The sequence below is a fragment of the Tachypleus tridentatus genome, chromosome 3 (genome assembly GCF_004210375.1).
Source record: "Tachypleus tridentatus isolate NWPU-2018 chromosome 3, ASM421037v1, whole genome shotgun sequence".
Lineage (NCBI taxonomy): Eukaryota > Metazoa > Arthropoda > Merostomata > Xiphosura > Limulidae > Tachypleus > Tachypleus tridentatus.
Window position 1 is genome coordinate 2,245,195 of NC_134827.1, and position 20,307 is coordinate 2,265,501.

General features: G+C 32.9%; 1 protein-coding gene and 1 long non-coding RNA gene across 19 annotated transcripts in view; both read left to right on the plus strand.

The window, feature by feature from the left end:
- Positions 1 to 20,307, plus strand: part of LOC143246210 (ATP-dependent RNA helicase DDX42) — a 125,149-nt gene that overhangs the window by 57,040 nt on the left and 47,802 nt on the right. The window lies entirely within an intron of this gene.
- On the plus strand, positions 4,489 to 11,673 carry LOC143246213 (uncharacterized). 2 transcript variants are annotated; one of them, XR_013025857.1, is made up of 2 exons: positions 4,489 to 10,877; positions 11,090 to 11,673. It is a non-coding gene; the product is annotated as an uncharacterized LOC143246213 (long non-coding RNA). The 2 variants fall into 2 exon arrangements; XR_013025856.1 differs by having other exon boundaries at positions 4,504 to 10,877.

Below are 20,307 nucleotides of genomic sequence, written 5' to 3' on the forward strand. Positions count from 1 at the left end.
AATATTCACTATAATCATTGCCTTTAGCACACAGATGCAGTGATTTTTGGTACAGCATAGGCTGGGGTTTGTTGATAGATGATAGCTTTAAGAAACAATTAGAAAATCAACAGTGAGAGTTAAGTAAAACCTGCATAAAGCAAAATATGGATGAAAATATATAATATCAGTAATATGGAGTTAATAACAAGTTGTGGAAAATATTGAACTCAAAAAAGCAGAATGATAGTGTGTCTCATAGTGTAACTAATAATAAGTTGTTTGTAAGGATTTCTGAGAATAAAGTACTGTTGGCTATCCATAAATTTTTTTAGAAATAGTTTAACTTGCACAGTAGAATAAATGGAATACATTGTGTTTATCTGAAACCTGCAATTTAATACATTAGATATGTGAATAATGTATTAGGAAAATATGCAGGATGTATATGAATGAATGGTGGGGTTTTGTAAGCAGATTGATAAATAAAACAACAGATACTCACTTTGTATTGAACTTTTAATTATATGCTTCATCAACTTCAAATGTTTTTGTAAATGCAGTTTTATCAATTTTGAAAGGTTTTGTAGAATGGTGTTACACAACTTCAGTGTGTTGCTATTAACAGCATGGCACCAGTCATATCAATAATCAATTTCTGTCCATACTTCATCAAGAATTTTCAGTGTGACACTTTCAATTGGTATTGTAATGCTTTATCATAAGAGAGCCGAATCAGCAATCTTTTCATTGTATGTCGTGTTCTTTACACACCCCACAGAAAGAAGCCAAGAGGCATGAGATCAGGACTCTTTGGGAGCCATGCAATTAGCTCATTTGTTCTGATCCATCAGTAGGAGAATTTAACCTTTAAAGCCCTGCTGCAAACAGTCTTTAACCACTGTCGTATGTTGTTTTCATGTGGTGGATCTTTGTTGTACTCTCTTCTAAACTGTCTTTGGACCAATTTCACTGACTTTAGCTCAGCTAACCACTGAACCTTTGCCATCATTTCTTGAATGGTACTCATTGGAACAGAGCCCTGCAACATGAAACAGTACTTTTAACAAAACTATATGGGTATAAGTGTGAAGTGGATATGCATATAATACAAGGTATTGTAGTAGCAACATAATGGCAATGTCACAAAACCCCACCATTCATTTGTGTACACCCTTTGTTGTTAGTCAAGCAACAAACAGGAAGGGAAAAAGACTGAAGGTAAAGATGAGCATGCATTACGAGATAGAATTGAATTAATCCTGTCTAGATGGGTCATGGGTCAAAGGCCATGCCATCGCATTTGTCAACTTGTATTCAAAATTTTATTGAACTACTATTTTATGAATTTATCTCCTGAAGTTTGGTATCAATCTATAGATTATAATTAAAATTTTCATATTATACATTTAATTTCTTAATTTAAAAGTAAATGTTAAACACGCCTATGCATTGGTTTTTGTGTGTCACATGGTATCTTGAATGCAGCACTGGTTTAAATTAGATGTTTGTGATGTCAGAATAAAAGTCTGTAGTTTTGTACAAATTAGGAACTCAAACTACCAATACTGATAAGCTTGAATATAAAATAAAAACCTTTTATCTTTTCTATTTCCTGAGTTATCACTGTATTTGGTGAATCAAATACAGTGTACCTCACTCATCTCTTTTTATACACTTACTTCTATACATATGTGCATAACCAACTGGAAGCTCATAATTTTCCCTCAGTGATTTTCTTAGTCATTTCAAACATATTGTCAAATGTAATGGCGTCTTCTGTTTCTTTCAAGACAAATCTTTGTGCTGGTGAGTTGAGTCTTTACATTGTTAAGAAATTTTGTATTTTTTTTTTAGATACAAATACAGCTTAGTTATTAAGTATATGATGGAATTCTATGGTATTGATGAAGTAATTTATGAATATATATAACTTTAAAAAATTTTGTTTCACCCCTTCCATCTGCAAAATTTCTTAAGGGTCAGCAAGCTATGACAAGTAGTAACTGAGGACAGAGGTTGTTACTAGAAGAGATAATTCTTTGCTTTATTTTTTTATGTAAATGTTTTATGTTTTTTAAAAAAATAAGGTTAAGATCTTGTTTGTAAATAGCAATAATCAATGTACACATACAGTTAATAATAATTGAAATATGACTATTTTATCAAATACTAGTCCACTAAAACACAGTCAAGATAGACCACTTTTTAAAAACTGAAGGTCAGTTTTATATTACTGGATACAGTAACATGAGTGAAAGTGAGCTGCATCATTGTAACTTTTATATTATTAGCCAGGTGTGACTGAAAGGTCACTATAATAAAAAATAATAAACATATGTAAATGTATGTTTATGTTTCTGTTTTATAATCTGTAGTCATTCTAAAACGAAGAAGGCATTTCCTAATTTTATGTGGTGGTTAGGAGATCAGTCAAATTGACTGAACCTGTACAAAGATTCATGAATGAAAATAACATTAAATATAATTTTTTTTATGAAACATTTGATAAAACTATTCTGGACATTATAAGGATTTTGCACATGAAATTTGAATATTTTCTGATGCATAAAAGTATTTTTAATTTTAAAATAAAAAATTACTTTGCATGTTGAATAGACAACATGTGAAAATAAAAAAATGGCAAGAGAAAAACTGCTTAATGCACCTTAAGACTTCATAAAAATATTTTAATATTTTGAATGAAAACATTATAATGTTTACTGCATGTGCCAGATTTTGTGAATATATGCTTACTAATTTAAAAGTAATAGCATGGAAACTATAACAAGCAGAAAATGGTTACAAATTTGGTTTTAGGGACCAAGTCCATGGTGAAAGAGTTAATAGTTTTGGTATTGTTTTGAAATGATGGGCTTTCAGACTTGAGATTTAGATATTAATTACTATAAAGATTATATAGTGTTTCTGTAGATGAGTATTGGTATATGTTAGTGTTTGTTATTGTGTCTAAGTACAAGAATTGTACTGGAATAAAAGTCGTTTTACTAAACATTTGATATAATGCAGTATTGATTTTGGTGATGTTTGCACTTGGTGACCTTTGTGTCTGTATCATTTACTGTAGTCTCTACAAGTACAAATTGTACATCATGATGTAGAATAATAATGCAACTATGAACATGGTAGATTTTTATCAGCATATCTGAAGAGACCTGTATGTATAATTAGAACTTGTAACTTATTTGTAAGCATACTCTCATGAATGAACAGAATTTATGTAAGCTTGAAAATATTTTTGATAATATGATCAGTTAATAACTATATAGTCACCTTAACTCAAAGATTTTGATGGTTGAGGAGTAGATGGACTTGATATATTTGAACTAACATACCTTACACCACTATTAACAGTACACGCTCATACGATCGTAAAGAAACTAAGAAACTTAAACCAAAGAATTATCGATAGAAGAAATGACATCTATTTCATTCAACAATATAGAAAGGAACAACTAACCCCTAACTTTGTAAAGGTAAAATTATCAAAAAATTTTAATCAATGCACAAACATTATCCAAAATTTATGGAAAAACTACTTAAAGCCATGTTGAATATGAAATACAAAGAACTCCATGACTTACAAAAACAAAAAATGAACCTAGACCATCAACTGGCATGCTGCATTAAACCAGAGATTTACGGACTTATACAACGAAACATAAACCAAATCAACACTAAGAATGACAGGGACAAAAAGATTTGCCACAACAAAAAAAACTAGAAAAACTAAGATGCAAAGAACAGAAAAGACACCAAAACGACAAACCGTTGACTAACCTCATAATTAACAGATCCGACCGACAATTAAACACAGGCAAAATACATCCACTTAACAAAGGACTCAACTTCGCAATAGCACCTAGGTACATTCCAACTTTAGAAATTAAAACATGTTTAGAAGACCTAACCAGGAGACTTGTGATACAGAAAATAAAAACAGAAAACAACTGAAAACAACCAACAGAATGAATACAACTTCAACAATTTTATTGACATCCAACAGCTAAACTTACCAGAAAAAATTTAAAATTTATATTTTCCAGAAACACCTAAAAACATCTTAAATGATCTTTTCAAAGAAATTTCTCACAAAACCATCAACATAATTTCACAAAACAGAAAGCTAAAAAACAATCTTACAAAAGGAGACATTAATTCCATTAAAAACCTAAAACAAGACAGAATCATAAAAATTCTAAAAGCAGATAAAGGAAACTGTAGTCACAATGAACACGAATGAATACATCCAAAAAATGAAGAACATCCTATCAGACACAAACAAAATCAAACCAATCCACAGAAATTCAACAAAGACACACGAAACACAACTAAACAAAATACTACCAAAAATTAGAAAAAGCCAACACAATTTGGAAAACACTTTATTCCTATCTATGCAAAACTGACTCACGCACACCACAAATATATGGCCTCCCCAAACCTCATAAACGATTCATATGTGGACATTATTGGTTGTAATGGACAATCTGGTTTATGAGGTTTGGGGAGGCCATATATTTGTGGTGTGCGTGAGTCAGTTTTGCATAGATAGGAATAAAGTGACATCAGCCAGCTCATTCATCAAAGACTCTCTTAATTTCATGTCTGATCAAAATCATAAAGCCTCAATGGCCAGTTTCGATGTTATATCCCTCTTTACAGAAGTCCCAACTGCTGAAGCCTGCAAGATAGCCTTAGAACTCTATATCCGAGGCCCTAACCCATCAATAGACATTCCCAGCAACCAATTAGCAACCCTCATAGAATTCACTACAGTGAAGATAAACTTCATGTTCAACAACCACAACTATATACAACAAATAGCCTAAGCATGGGCAACCCAGTATCACCAGTTTTAGCCAATATTTTTATGGCACAAGTTGAAACACAAGCAATTAACACAGCATTACATCCATTACTATACTGGTACAGGGATGTAGACAACACGAATGTGGGATTCACATCGACAGAACACACTTAATTTTTTCAATTACATTAACTCTATACATCCCAACATTAACTTCACATGTGAACAGGAAGAAAGCAATTAAATATCATTTCTGAACCTCAAATTTACAAGAACCGATACACAATTTAAAACAGGAATCCACCGAAAAATCACCCATACATTCCTTGGGACTCGCACATGAAACAAAACAAAAGCTCAACATACTAAGTAACCAAATAAACACAGCCATAAAACTATGCTCACCAGATAAAATTAATGATGAATTGGACAAAATAAAACAATACTTTATCAACATCAGTAAGTTTGCTCCACAAACTGTAGAAAACATTATACCAGTGATTCTCAACCTGGCAGGTACGCTGCAGTGTTTTTGAAACTCATTCAACTTTCTTGGGATTTTACAAGCAAGTCGAACACATCAGTTAATAAAAGCTACTATAGAGACACTTTGAAACCTTACAAAACATTTGATGGTTTTCATTAAACTCGTGCACTGAGAAGTTCATACTTAAATTTCATTCTCGACTGCAATAGTTCGACTGTTAGTTTAATTGTGGCACAACAAGCGCTTCGTACGTCATTAATGATGCATCAAACAATCAAACTGATTTCTGGAACGTGTTTTCATTCTGTGGTAAGCTACAGCTGCTATGCTCTAGGTAGGAATTTTATATCAACTGCAGAACTTCGTGCTTATCATGTATGAATTAGCTTTATCATTTATCTGTGGAAAAATATTTAAGTAAGTCTGGTGCTGCAAAGGAGAATGTGTTGAGTCAAAATAAAGGAATCAAATGAATGTACAAAAACAAATACATCGAATACAGTTTTATTGCTTTGGAATCGGAACATTCTCATTTATCATTCTGCCTACTCTGCAATGCAGCTTTATCGAATGAGGCACTTGTTCCTAGCAAACTCAAGAGACACTTGTAAACAAAACATTCAGCTGTGAAGGATAAACCAAAAGAATTTTATATGCAAAAACGGCTCGTTTGGGCTGAGAAAACACTTTACATAGAAGAGCGAACAACGTTTCGACCTTCTTCGGTCATCGTCAGGTGAAACCAAAAGAATACGTGGCTCAACAACATGAACAATCAAGGAAGTTTGTGAACTACATGAAGCTGCTCGAAAAAGGATTGATTGTAAGTTATAAGGTTGCTCAATTGTTGGCAAAACACAAGAAAGTGCATATGGAGGCCGAATCGGTCATTGCGCCAGTGATAGCAAGCATCGTTGAAACTATGCTTGGAACATATGCTGCCAAAAAGGTTGAGTAAGTTCCACTGTCTAATGACACAATTTTGCACAGAATTGTAGACTTGTCGTCGTATTTGAAGGATCAAGTTTGCAAATGTTTCGAAGCATCTGAAGATGAATTGTCTCTGCTATGGTCTCTTCAAGTTGATGAATCTACTGATGATAGTGGAAAAGTTCAAGTTCTGGCTTTTGTTTGATTCATAAAAGATGGAAAAATCGTAAATGAATACTTATTTTCCAAAGATTTAAAAAGTACAGTGAAAGGCCAAGACATTTTGCTCTTCAAATTACATTGGAATAACTGTGTCAGTGTTTACACCAATGGCTGTTCTTCAGTGCAAGGAAAAAAGAAGGGATTCGTCACTCTGGTGCGCCAACAAAATCCAAACATTAGGATTGTTCACTGCATGATTCACAGAGAGGTGCTCACCCCAAAATATTTTCCAAAAGATTTGCAGTCTGTTATGAATCAAGTTATTCCAGTGGTGAATTTCATCAAGTCTCGGCCATTTAAGTCTCAAATTTTCTCTCTTTTCTGTGAGGCGATGGATTCAGACTACAAAAAGCAACTATATCACACTGAAGTGCAATGGCTTTCGAAAGGAAAGGTGTTAAAGCGTCTTGTCCAACTAAAAACTGAAGTAATTTCTTTCTTGGAAGTTGAGGAAGCAGGTTTTGAATTTTTTTTTCATGATGAGATCTGGTGGCTGAAAGTTTAAATTCTCTTTGACTTGTTTCACAAATTAAATTCTCTGAACTTGTCTCTAATGACCATCTGAAAGCATTATGACTGCAATGTCCAAACTGGATGCTATGGAAGAATAATATCTCTAAAGGAGTCCTTGATTGTTTTCCTTCTGTTAAATAATGTCTGTCAAGGAAGAAAATTGTCCCTCAAATTTTGAACACATTAAGTGACCTACAGTCTGCACTAAAACATTACTTCCTGTCACTTGCTGTCGACAAATATAATGGGTGACCTATCCATTCGGAATCAACGAGACAACAAAGAAACGGCAAATTTTATCAGTTATTGTTTCCCGAAAAGAGCTTGGATGAGTTTTGGATCTCCATTAAAAATTCATATCCTGCAATCTGTTCGAAAGCAGTTGGAGTTCTGCTTTCACTTTCATCTTCTTGGTTTTACGAAATTGGATTTTCAGCATTGACTGAAATTAAAGCCGGAAAGAGAGAGACATCTTACAGTCGATGATGAAATGCGAGCTTGTTTGTCTGCGTTAGAGACTTGCTTCAATTTGATTTGCTCTTGGAAGCAGGCACAAGTGTCACATTGAAAACATGTAAAATTAAAAAGTTTTGATTTTTCTGCTGTACCACAAAATCGTTAAAAAGCCTTAGAACAACACTCACAGCCAAAGCAAGCAATAGTATTGTCAATGTGCAGATGACATTAATGTTGCTTGCTTTGGCTGTGATTTTCGATCTAAGGCTTTTTAAGTTAACTCTTCTGTGTTATGTGTATCTAAATGTGATGCACAATGGCATTATTATTGCTTGCTTTGGTCGTGATTTTCATTCTAAGGCTTTTAACGCTTGCCATATAAGATGTACCTAAAAAAATTGTTAAGGTTTTCCAGGTATGGTGCAAAAATTTTCAGATTGTCGAAGTGTGCTGCAAGTCAGAAAAGGTTGAGAACCGCTGCATTATATGCACACACCTAAACAAAAAGCAAAATCAACTAACAAAAGTAAATATACCTCATGATTTAAAAAAAATCACAAAACCATATATGGCTGTATATTCCTGACATCAGCAGAAAAAAAACCAAAATTTGGCAAACACCAGCAACAAAATATGACATCCCAGTAAATACCAAATTTATTCAAAAACCAGGCACAAAACTAAGGTCTATACTATGTAAAAACTGCACTGACAAACATAACACCAATATTATTTATAAAATACAATGTGATAACTGCCACGACTTCTGTGTTTGAGAAACAAGTTGAAAAATGGAAACCAGATTCAAAGAACATAAAAAGTCACCTTCACACGTTTTCGAACACTGCAAGTCAAATAAACACAACATAACCATAGAAAACACCCAAATACTAAATAAAGAAACAAACATCAATAAATACAAAATTAAAGAAGCCTTACTTATACAACAACTCAAGCCCAAAATAAACCAATACAAAGGAACACCTTTATACCTATATTAATAATCAAACATTTAAGGACGCCCTCTACATTCCTATACTTAGTTACACAACCTCCTTCAAACATGTTGTGAGCTATCGGTCAGTAACCTCTTTCTTTCTTTGTGAACCTGGCAATGACCGAAGAAGGTCAAAAAATTGTTCGCTCCTCTACATACAAAATTTTCTCAACCCAAACCAGCCTTTTTTACGTGTATATGCTAATCCTTTTGAAACTTTAAAAGATGACATGTAAGCAAACTGTGACTTAACATATTGCTTCTTTTGGCTTTGCTAAAGAATTCAGGAATAACATTTTGCAGTTATATGTGCTATTATAGGTAATAAATAGCCCAATGATGGTGGCGATGTGGCTTAAAACTACATGCAGGTATTAGTATACCAAGGAACATGATTTGAATTGGAAACTTTCATCCTTCATACTCATGACTGGAGAATTTATGACTAAACAGTTTAGTATTTGAAACCAGATTTGTAATGCGCTGGCCACAAATACGTATTTTGAGAACAAGGAGCTGTTATTTAACTTGGTTACGCATTTGATATTCGTGAACTCAGTAGAGAACATTAACAATCAGTGGGAAGCCTTGATATGAACCTAGTCTATACACTTTCCATCTATGATTGGTAATTATATAACAAATGATGTGTTTGAACTTATATATATTTGCTAATTTGAAGAGAGCATTGAATAGCTTTTTTACTGCTTTTTTACACTTTACATATACGTTTGTTACAGATATAACTGATCTATTCATCAATATTTGAAATATATAGACTATATACTTTCATTATTATTCTGTAACTGTGCCCTAATTTCCAGTTTATTTCTAGGTTCCCGTAACGGTATGCTTTAAAATATTATTTCAAATTTAAGATTAACTAAGCCATTGCATAGTGTAAAATATGTGAAGGAGCTAACAATAGATCAGAATATATTATTCTAAATGAATTTGAATGACTGATGATTAACACGAACAATAGTTGCAGTTTTTTATGCGTTTGGTATCGAAAAACATTACTTCCTTGGAAACGCTAACAAAGTATTTTCAGTCCATTACCTTAGCTTGATAATAACAAGGAGAAAATATATAGGACACACGAATATAATTATACCTTCGTCCTCGAAATATATATATATAGAAAGGCACGCATTATATGGTCTTTGTCCCTGAAATATGTAGGCATGTACCCACTCTTAAGGTTTTTGTCATCATTAATAAATTCTGAATGGCTCATATGTCTTCATAATGTGCTTAATGGCATGCTAAACAAATAGATTCACATAAAGGAAGAACACTAGCTGTTTGATATGCAGAGAGTTGGATATTTTGAAATTTGCTACCTTCGAGCACCGTTTGCATCATTTTCAGACGATATAAATTAGGTTAACGGCTTCAAATAAAAACAACAGTGATACAACCAACAGATACTTAAAAATTTACTTGTATTTGTGCTTATTTTTGTTGGTTTATGATAATTGTGAATTTACTAACACATGCACACTTTCTCTTTAAGAGACAAATAGTTAAATTTAGTAAACAGAGACAGTAATGTTTCTTTAGAACCAACAATTTCCTTTGAAGCTGGTAAGAACTTGCAATGCTTTGTTTATACCTTGTTTTTAAAGACCTTTTAGATACTGAAATACTCATTTAGGACATATATTTTATAGACTACTTAGGGGTTCCAAAACGTTATATTTCTTTCCGTAAGTTCCCAAGTTATTTCTTTACTTACAAAACACCTTGAAACTATATTTATATTGTTACTGATATAGTGGATTGATTAACATCTATTTCATTAAAGACGTGCTTAGTACGAGTTCGAAATATCATGTATTTCCCTGATAATTCAAATAAGACATATTGTATATTTCGGAACTACTTGATTTGAAAATAACACTATGTAACAAAATGTTTAGTTTTTCTTGTTCCTGGGCAGAAAGTGTTATTTCCCAATTGCTCATGCCTAAAGTAAATGGAAAAGACCTATTTTTCTCTACAATTTTTGCTTTTGTGACCTGGGTAATGAAATTTTTAAATTTAGTCATTTTTCCAGAACATTCCAGGTAGATTCAGTGCTGAGTAGCTGAGAGAGACTTTTCTCAAACTTACAAGAATTTACTGGAATGTTGTAGAACTTGCAAGAATTTTCTAGAACTTTCCATAGTAATGTATATACAGGGCTTACTACTTCAATTTGGTTGTAGCTGTCTAAGTGAACACATAAACTTATCTGATTTTATCAGAGATGGTATTAAGAAGCTTCACGCATTCTCCAGACGCATTCTGCTATGTATGTGGCCAATTTATCAAGACAAGAGCGAAAAAGTACTTTGTGACAGCATCTGCTAAAATGTGTGAAGCCTACAAGGCATATTTCGGCATGTCTGTCGGGGATCAAGACAAACCCTGGGCACCTCATTTTACCTGCGAGCATTGCAAAAAAACTGTAGAAGGTAAGACGGATAATTTTTTTCTTGCTTGAATAGTAACATTTTATATTATACAAATTTTAGACCTTTTAAAATTTAAATATATTTTATTTTAATTTCCAATAGTGTAGATAAAACATCACATATAAAATATTTTGCATGAACCTCTTACACATTATTTGTGGATGAAATAAATTTATTCTTCAAAATAACAATTTTATTTTGTTCTTTTGCAGGATGGTACAGAAGGGAAAAGAGAGCCATGAAGTTCACTGTTCCAAGAATTTAGCATGAGCCCACTGACCACTCGGACCTTTTACCATCCATCGCCTCAGTGCCACACTGCCCTGAGCTCCCTGTGCCTACTTTGCCAGAGAGAAAAGCAGCCATCGTCAGAAGAGAGCAGCAAACCAGAAGATGAGGTAGACGTTGAAGATCTAGATTACAATTTCAGAGGTGCAGCTGCTGAGAGAATCCCATACAACCTCAACCAAAGAGACCTCAATGACTTGATCAGAAAACTTGGTCTAACAAAGTCGAATTCCGAGCTTTTGACATTTAGGCTCAAGATGTGGGATTTTTTTAGATGAAAGTGTACAAGTCTCAAGTCAGAAGAAGAATCAATGGCATTTTTCAAATTTCTTCACTCGTCAAGATGGGCTCTGCTTCTGCTACAATGTATCTGATCTCTGCATGACTATAATTTGGGGCTGATACGTGAAAGTGATTTACATTACAGTCGCAAATCTCAAAAAATTACTCACTTATAAACATTTTTGCTCATTTCTGTATAACTTTAGAATAAATAATGTAAATCTTATTTCATATGTTGTTTTATTCAGAACTTATGTAAATGAAAATGTGCAAATTTGTCTGTTTTTACATAGAAATTGGTTAATTTCTAAATTTCATTATCCAGGTCACAAAAGCAAAGTTCAAAGGGAATAATGGTCATTTTCTGTACTTTTACAACATAATCAATTGCGAAATAACACATACTATCCAGGAACAAAATTTGTGTTGCATAGTGTCATTATATATATAATTTATTCACCGTATTTTATTGAATAAGGTTAATGACGAAACGTTTTACGCTTATAACAATAGCTCAAAATATTATATATATATAATATTAATACTGAACAGTCAAGTAAAATAAAATGAAATCAAAAGGAAGGACTACATTAAAAATAGCAAACCCAAACCTACAACTGATAGTGATTTATTACATTAAAAAACAAGTCTTAAGAAAATTCAAAAATGCTGCACTAATCGAAAGGATCTTCAGGGTATGGAAGATTGTTTTCTTTGTTTGTTTTAAATTTCACACAAAGCTACACAAGGACTATCTGCACTAGCCATCACTAATTTAGCAGTGTGAGACTAGCCATCACCATCTACTACCAATTCTTGGGTTACTGTTTTATGAATGGATAGTATGATTGATCGTGACATTATAATGCCCCCACAGCTGAAAGGGTGAGCATGTTTGGTGCGACGTGGATGGGTATAGAAGAGAAAGAAAACAGGAAAAGTACTACTGCTTGGGGTAAGTAAGTATAGTAAGCTTACCTCCTGAAATTGGCATTCCAACCCTCCCAAATGTTTTTCTTCTCCGTTTTTACTTTCGAGAGCAGTCACCTTTCCACCTCTGTCTGCAGGCAGTAAAGAGTAATGCAGATGTGGGACGTAGTGGGTTTGAGCACCAACATTTCGCTCTCCTAATTTCTATTTCGTTTGATTATTTTATTTTTCATGTGAAACTGGTGAACGGAGGTTAAGACTGACAAACGGTATATCCACACCTGAAGGTTGGTCTTACTTTCGCAGTCACATCCAAAACCTAGGGTTTTATATCTCACATTATAGCCTGTACCCTGGGGATCCTTTCAACTGGTGCAGTCTGTTTGAATTTTGTTTGAGCTTGTTTTTGTTTATAATAAATTATACATAGATGTATACACACACGTGCATTAAGAATATTAAGACGATTAAGAAAATTTGTGTTGTTTAACTGTGAAAGATTTTACAGATTTCTAAATATAGTAGTTATTCATAATTTTGTAATTGTAATTTGTTCTTTAGCGAGTGACGAATGATGTGTCTGTGTGTGATAGAGAAACATCATAATGAATGAAATAACTCAGATAGATGGCGCTAATTGACATACAAATAAAAGAATGTTTCTATATTCGGAATGGTCTGTTGTTGTTATTTAAATGACTATCTTTTTATTAGTATGATATAGTTAAAGTTGATCTAATTCTTTATGAGTTGATGGAAAATAGTAGAGTTAGAAGATGCACTTTGTTTTACTTGTTGAAATTTAACATAAAACGTTGAACCTAAACACTATTTCAAATCATTCGTTGAAGGACTTCTAAAGCATACCTTTTTCGTCTATTACTGACATGAGGTGCAAACCATTAGTTTATATAAGCTTTTTAACTTTATTTGTTTGATTGAAATTAAGCATAAAATTACACAATGAACTATCTGGTATTTTCTAACTACAGGTATCAAACCCTGTTTTGTAGTATTGTAATGCCACTGCGCCATTGGGGAGTAGATTTAAAAGATACAAATAACTCAGATTTTGAGAGAAAATCATAGTTTTTAGTTTGGTGAAACTATATTAAGAATTAATGCAACTTGTTTCATAATTAACCAACAGCCAGCCATTACTGAACTGAATTACATATTTCAAGTGTGGTAAGACACACTAGGGACTGTTTTCTTTTGATTATCCACTAAATATTTGAGACTGTAATTTTGGATAAATAATAATATACACTGAAAAGTTTTATTATACATAACAAGAAAGATGCAGTAAGTTAAAAGAATTTAAATAAAAAATAAGCCGGAGACTGTTGTGAATGCAAGTTTTTACTAAAATGGCTACTCACTAACTGAACAGGTCAACTCTATTTTGTACCAGCGGAGTGATAACTTAAAGGTTAAAAGTGTACTTGGACTACTTCATACTTGAATTTTATCTTATTTAAAGGCAATGCAGTGCATCTTCAAAATTATGATAACCTTTAATCTCTTCCAAATGCTCCCCAGTTGTACAGAAGTACGTTTGTGGACTTGCATCTCTAGAAATTGAATTTCGATACCAGTGGTGGACGGATTACATATAGTCTATTGCATAGCTTTTTGCTTAATTACAAACAAACAAACAATTTGAAATGTCCAACCACAAAAATAAACAATATTTAGGGTTTATGTTATCCCAAAATCATACTTATATCACATGTTTTCCATCTTTATATTATACTCAATATAGAGTGAAAACAGTTATGAACGTTATGAGCCATGCTACTTATAAATAGAGTGAAAACAGGAACTTGTTACGAACACCACAGCTCGAGTAGTGGTAAAACATGTTTTCGATTTTGTTCAAAACGTACGCTGTTTTAAAGTGGATTACGGTATGCTAAAATAATAAGTAATAAAAATATTAATTATGAATGATATATTTTAAAGAATATTAGCACACAGAGTCTTGCTGTAGCATGGTCAGATCTATCAACTTTTATATTTTATGAAGCTAAAGAATGAATGTTATCAAACACACACACACACACACACACAAAATTGTGGAGGTTCTTATTGAATAATCACTATTTCCCCAATACATATTACAGTGTTTGTATACTATCAAGAACGATAAGATGATCTGCTAGATATATTTTTTAAAACTATATCGGTAAGACCCTAAAGGAATTATTGTTTAATTTCACATGAACTACAAAGCTTTATTATAAGCCTAACTGAAGGAAGAAACGAAACAGTTTATACAGCATACTTACTGTGATAAATAATTTTATAGAACAGGTAAATTAATAAAACAGCCAATACAGCAATTAGACTGTTGTGAATAAAAAAATATATTCTCTTGGATAACATAAATTTTTTTTATTTGAACACCAGATTGTCAATATGTACTTCAAATGTAAGTTTTTTAGATATAGGTAATTTCTCTACATTCAATATGTCAGGCAACAATTAGATTAGTAAAATATCTATCCCGTATTGATTACCACCATTAATCAATGGTATTAAGGAAGGTTCTGACGAAAACCTTTGGTCTCTTTTGTTCTCTGTAGAATAAATAACACAGGCTCGAGAATTTTAAATTTATAAAAGTTGTTTGGGTGTACAAAACAGATTTTCTATAATTCAGCTACACTGGTCTCGAAAACAATATTATCTTTTTTTTCTATCACGTAAGGATTTTTTAAAAATTTGGAATAAAAAAACTGATTTAGAGCCAAACTATTATTTCGTTTACCACAATGAACAATTTTCATAGTTATGTTCATTAACAAAAATATAAACAAGCTGAGGAAAAGGAAGGAACATTGACGTCAAATGACTATGTATTCTTATTCATCCTGATTTGTTTTTGTACAATGCACGTAGTCTCATAGACACGTGTTGTGGTCTTTCATGTATGTATTTTGTTTGGGGCATCTCGATTCAATGACCAACAGTAATTAGCCATCTGGCTGATGTTCCAACTTCCCTGATACCTCCTCTCTGTCTTTTTGATGTCTTGATAAATCCTTTCCAGACATTTCTGGTTGATAACAATCCTTATCATCACTTATATTGACATCAGATTCAGAATAAGATGAAACTGTATCAGGACTCTCTAGTGAAGTCGATATAGGTACATCAGGTCCATAAACCACAGGTTTGAAGGTTTGGACCAGAAATTTCCATTTTAGTTCGAGTGTTGTAACCTTCAATGCTACATGAACAAAAATATCAGTCATCTCCGTGGTTTCTAGGCTCATGCTAGACTTCTGGAATTCCAGAAAGCAAATAATTTTTTCTTACCTTTAGTTCATTGTCTCTACTCTTCGACACAGATGGTTGAAACGTTTTGTGAAATTCATGATTTGTCTTGGTTCCCAAGTTTTATTTTGAAATATGCGTAATACACTTCTTTGATGAATTCTATAATGTTTTACCTTTGTTTCTTTGCACTTTTAGAACACATCACAAATATAACAGAATATGTTTGGGCCATTTACACAACCTCTTGTTGCCATAGCATTGAAGAGAAAAAATAATGTCAAAGTGTATGCAAAAAAAATACTATCCAGAAATGACACATTATGTGGTCTGTAAATAGTTTATATAGTAGTGGTGTGTTTTATGTTGGTTCTAGAATGACTGATAAGACTTTCACCTCATGATTAGTCTAAACACATTCAAAGCCAGCAGTTGTCGACACTTTAAGCATGACAAAATATGACTCGATTTCAATAAAAACGATTCAGTTATGTAAAATTATATATGATGTTTTGTGAAATGGCCCGGCATGGCCAAGTGCATTAAGGCATGCAACTCGTAATCTGAGGGTCGCGGGTTTGTATCCGCGTCATGCCAAACATGCTCGCCCTCCAAGCCGTGGGGGCGTTTTAATGTGACGGTCAATCCCACTATTCGTTGGTAAAAGAGTAGCCTAAGAGTTGGTGGTAGGTGGTGATGACTAGCTGCCTTCCCTCTAGTCTTACACTGCAAAATTAGGGACGGCTAGCACAGATAGCTCTCGAGTAGCTTTGTGCGAAATTCCAAAACAAACAAATAGTTTTGTTAAAAATAAATCTGTACGTGGTGGAGAAAAATGGATATCGTTTTGATTCGGCATACAGAAATCAGAAAAGAATATGTAAAACTTTCCATACAATAAAGACATTGCAGGCATGTATGGTATGTTTTCTGTGACTGGACATTATAAAAATTGCCTATTTAACAAAGCAGTCACAACCTCATTCTGTGTTTTCAAGACTATTTTACTATCATTAAATTAAATTATTTATTTCAAATGCTATAACTTTTTTGCATGTGTTCACACTTTCCAAACCTTAAGGGATTACCAGTGCGTATGATAATGTTACATTAAAGGATTAAAAGTGTTTGTTTGTTTATTAATGAATTTCGCGCAAAGCTACTTGAGGGCTATCTGCGCTAGCCGTCCCTAATTTAGCAGTGTAAGCTAGTCATCACCACTCAACGCCAACTCTTGTGCTACTCATTTAACCAACGAATTGTGGCATTGACCGTCACATTATAACACCCCCAAGGCTGGAAGAGTGAGCAGGTTTGGTGCGACCGGTTTTGAACCCGCGACCCTCAGATTACGAGTCGAACTCCTTAACCCACCTGGTTATGTCGGTCCTTAAAAGTAAAGTTAAGGTGATGTCTATCTTCTGTTGATAACTATTTTCTGTGTTATGTTTTCTCCATCTTTTTTTTTTAAGTCTGCAAACTAAACATGTAGGACTTTCAAATAACAACTCTTGAAGTTCCAAGCTGATACATGACATCTCCATGTTACATCAATCCACAGCATTTTACTGATTCTTCTTTAGAACATAACGAGCTTCTATTGTACCCATGGGGCCTGGCATGGCCTGGGGGTTAGGGTGCTCATGACACCAAATATATTCACCCTTTTAGCCCTGGAGCACTATTATGTGACTGTCAATTCAACTATTTGTTGGTAAAAGAGTAACCCAAAAGTCGGTGGTGGGTGATGATGACTAGCTGCCTTCCCTCTGATCTTACACTGCTAAATTAGGGACAGCTAGTGCAGATAACCCTCGTGTAGCTTTGCGTGAATTTCAAAACAAACAAAGGATCGTACCCATCATAAATAAGGGACTACAACTGAATCATACAAACGACTTTAACGAGAAGGGTATTTCAAAAAACTGAAACTTGTTAACAGCATAATACACAATTTTGTTAACATATTAAATCTTTGCTTTGCGTTTGTCATTCATACAACTAGGAAGAAAATCAAATATTACCTTTAATCAAGTATTCATTTCAGTTAAATTTCATGTCTCAATTTCTAAAATATGCACATGCTCAAAATTTTAAGTCATAGTCGAAGAAATATATACAAAATAATTTTGATAACATTTAAGACAAATTCACGCCAAAGCGATTTGTATAGAACTTCGTATAGGAGTATATTTGTACAGAACAGTCATTTGTATCTGTTATAATGGCTTTAGTTAGTCTTAAGCTAACTTATTAATTCCTCGCCCTTTTATACATTTTCCCCTAACACATAAGTGATGTCTATCATCTATTGATAACTATTTTCTGTGTTATGTTTTCTCCATCTCTTCTTCCTAAGTCTCCAAACTAAACAATATTTTATGCCCCATGGCTGAAAGAACGAGCATGATTGGTGTGACGGGGAGTCGAAACCTCAACCTTTGGGTTACGAGTCAAGTGCCTTAACCACTTGGCTGTGCCGGGCCGAATAATAATGAAACATACAGCTGTGTTCTTGGTAGTGTGTAATTACACAAGAGCATTAGTGAGCATGTGAACTGTAGTTAATCAGATGCAAACAACAAAGTAATATACTAAACCAACCTATAACCAATATATAATTACATAATATAATATTCTAATGTAGTGGAGACTAAAATATTAAAACATAAAATAAATTAAACAAAATATAAGTTTATTTCATCACACCAGAACAGGAAGACTAATTATTTATACTTCCTTGTACTTAAATAATATAAAACTCTCCAAAAGTAAAATAAAAAGACTAAATTTAAAGATGATACTTTTGCCAAAGAATTATGGCAATTTTCTTCATTCTAGGCATAGAGTGAGAAAGTACAATTTAAATAAAGCACATCAGCATTTGTAATTTTGTGTTTGAACAACTAAATGGGCATATTCACTCCACTCGAAAAAGGTATAGAAAATTTTTTTTTAAATTTGAGGGCAATGCTTTTAGAAATGACAGAACCTTTTCCTTTACTCTACCATATTGTAATATAGCTCACATATATAAACACATCACTCATTAAATAATGTACTTAATCAAACCAACCTTTACAATTAAGGCTTAATTTGCATTATTTTTAAAATTCCTTAGCTTTAAATGTATATATAGAGAAAAAAGCAATCTTCTGTTTGAGTGACACAGGCTCATTGCAAATGTAGTGCATTAACCTTGATAAAAAACAACTTATTATTATACTATCCAATATTGATGATATCAACAGTTGCATAATATTGAGTAACAATTATACAGTTTGATTTGGTTTGGTGGTTGTTAAGCACAGAGTTGGTTATCTGTGCTATCCCTAGTGGGGGTATCAGAACCTAGTTGTTAACGTTATAAGTTTGTAGACTTGCCACTAAAAGAATGGTAACAAAAATTTGATGTTTTTTGGCTGTTTAAACACAGGGCGTAAAGAATTAATTAGAAAATGGGAGAAGCTACTGATTGCCTAGGTTAAATACAGAGAAGATCTGTAATTCATGTGTTTCCATGTGCAACCAACAATAACATAGACTCGCAAACAATTTGCAATATATATTACATATATATCCATTAACCATTAATGTTTATTGCTCCTAACGTCCACACGAAAAGTCAGAAAATTTTCTTTAGCTATAAACACTACAAATGAGAAAGTCTAGTGAATCAATTTGCACATGAAATAAGCTAAATACATATCATAACAAAAAAAAAAAAGGCTTTAAAATCTAGGGAAATTGACATTTTTTGGAATATGGTGTGTATAATAGAACTGTTTACAGGATTAACAATAGATTAATGATGGGAGAATGAAGTCTAATAATGAAGATAAAGACTTTTGTTAAGACACGGAATGTTTTATTTACAGTGTAGAACGTTTCGGAATACATTCATTATATCTTCAGCGAAATCTGAAAATAGTGTTATGGAGATGATTATAACTGAAACAATAATACCATAATCACTAGTTTACTTCGTTTTTATGAAAAGTGGTAAATACAAGGATAAAACGAAAAGAAATAATATAGATACACTGCAAATCAAATAAACACAACATAACCATAGAAAATACCCAAATACTAAATAAACAAACATAAACGCATAATTAAAGAAGCCTTACTTATACAACAACTCAAGCCCAAAATAAACCAATACAAAGGAACACCTTTATACCTATATTAATAATCAAACATCTAAGCATGCCCTCTACATTCCTACACTCAGTTACACAACCTCCTTCAAACATGTGGTCAGCTATCGGTCAGTTACTTCTTTCTTTCTTTGTAAACCTGACGATGATCGAAGAAGGTCAAAACGTTGTTTGCTCCTCTACATAATTTTATCAACTCAAACCAACCATTATAACATATATATTTCTATACAAGTTGTTTTTCTCATCATCACTGATTGATATGCACAGTTTCAAAACACGTGAAAATAATACAATGTGCTCTGTAACAATGATGATTTTAATAATGTGTGTACTTATTGCACAGTTATAAAAAATGGAGAAACTATTTTCGATATCTATGTTCTTATAATGTATCAGTAAGTCTGTAACAGTGTGCTAATCATTTTGAAACTTTAAAAGATGACATGTAAGCAAACTGTGACTTAACATATTGCTTCTTTTGGCTT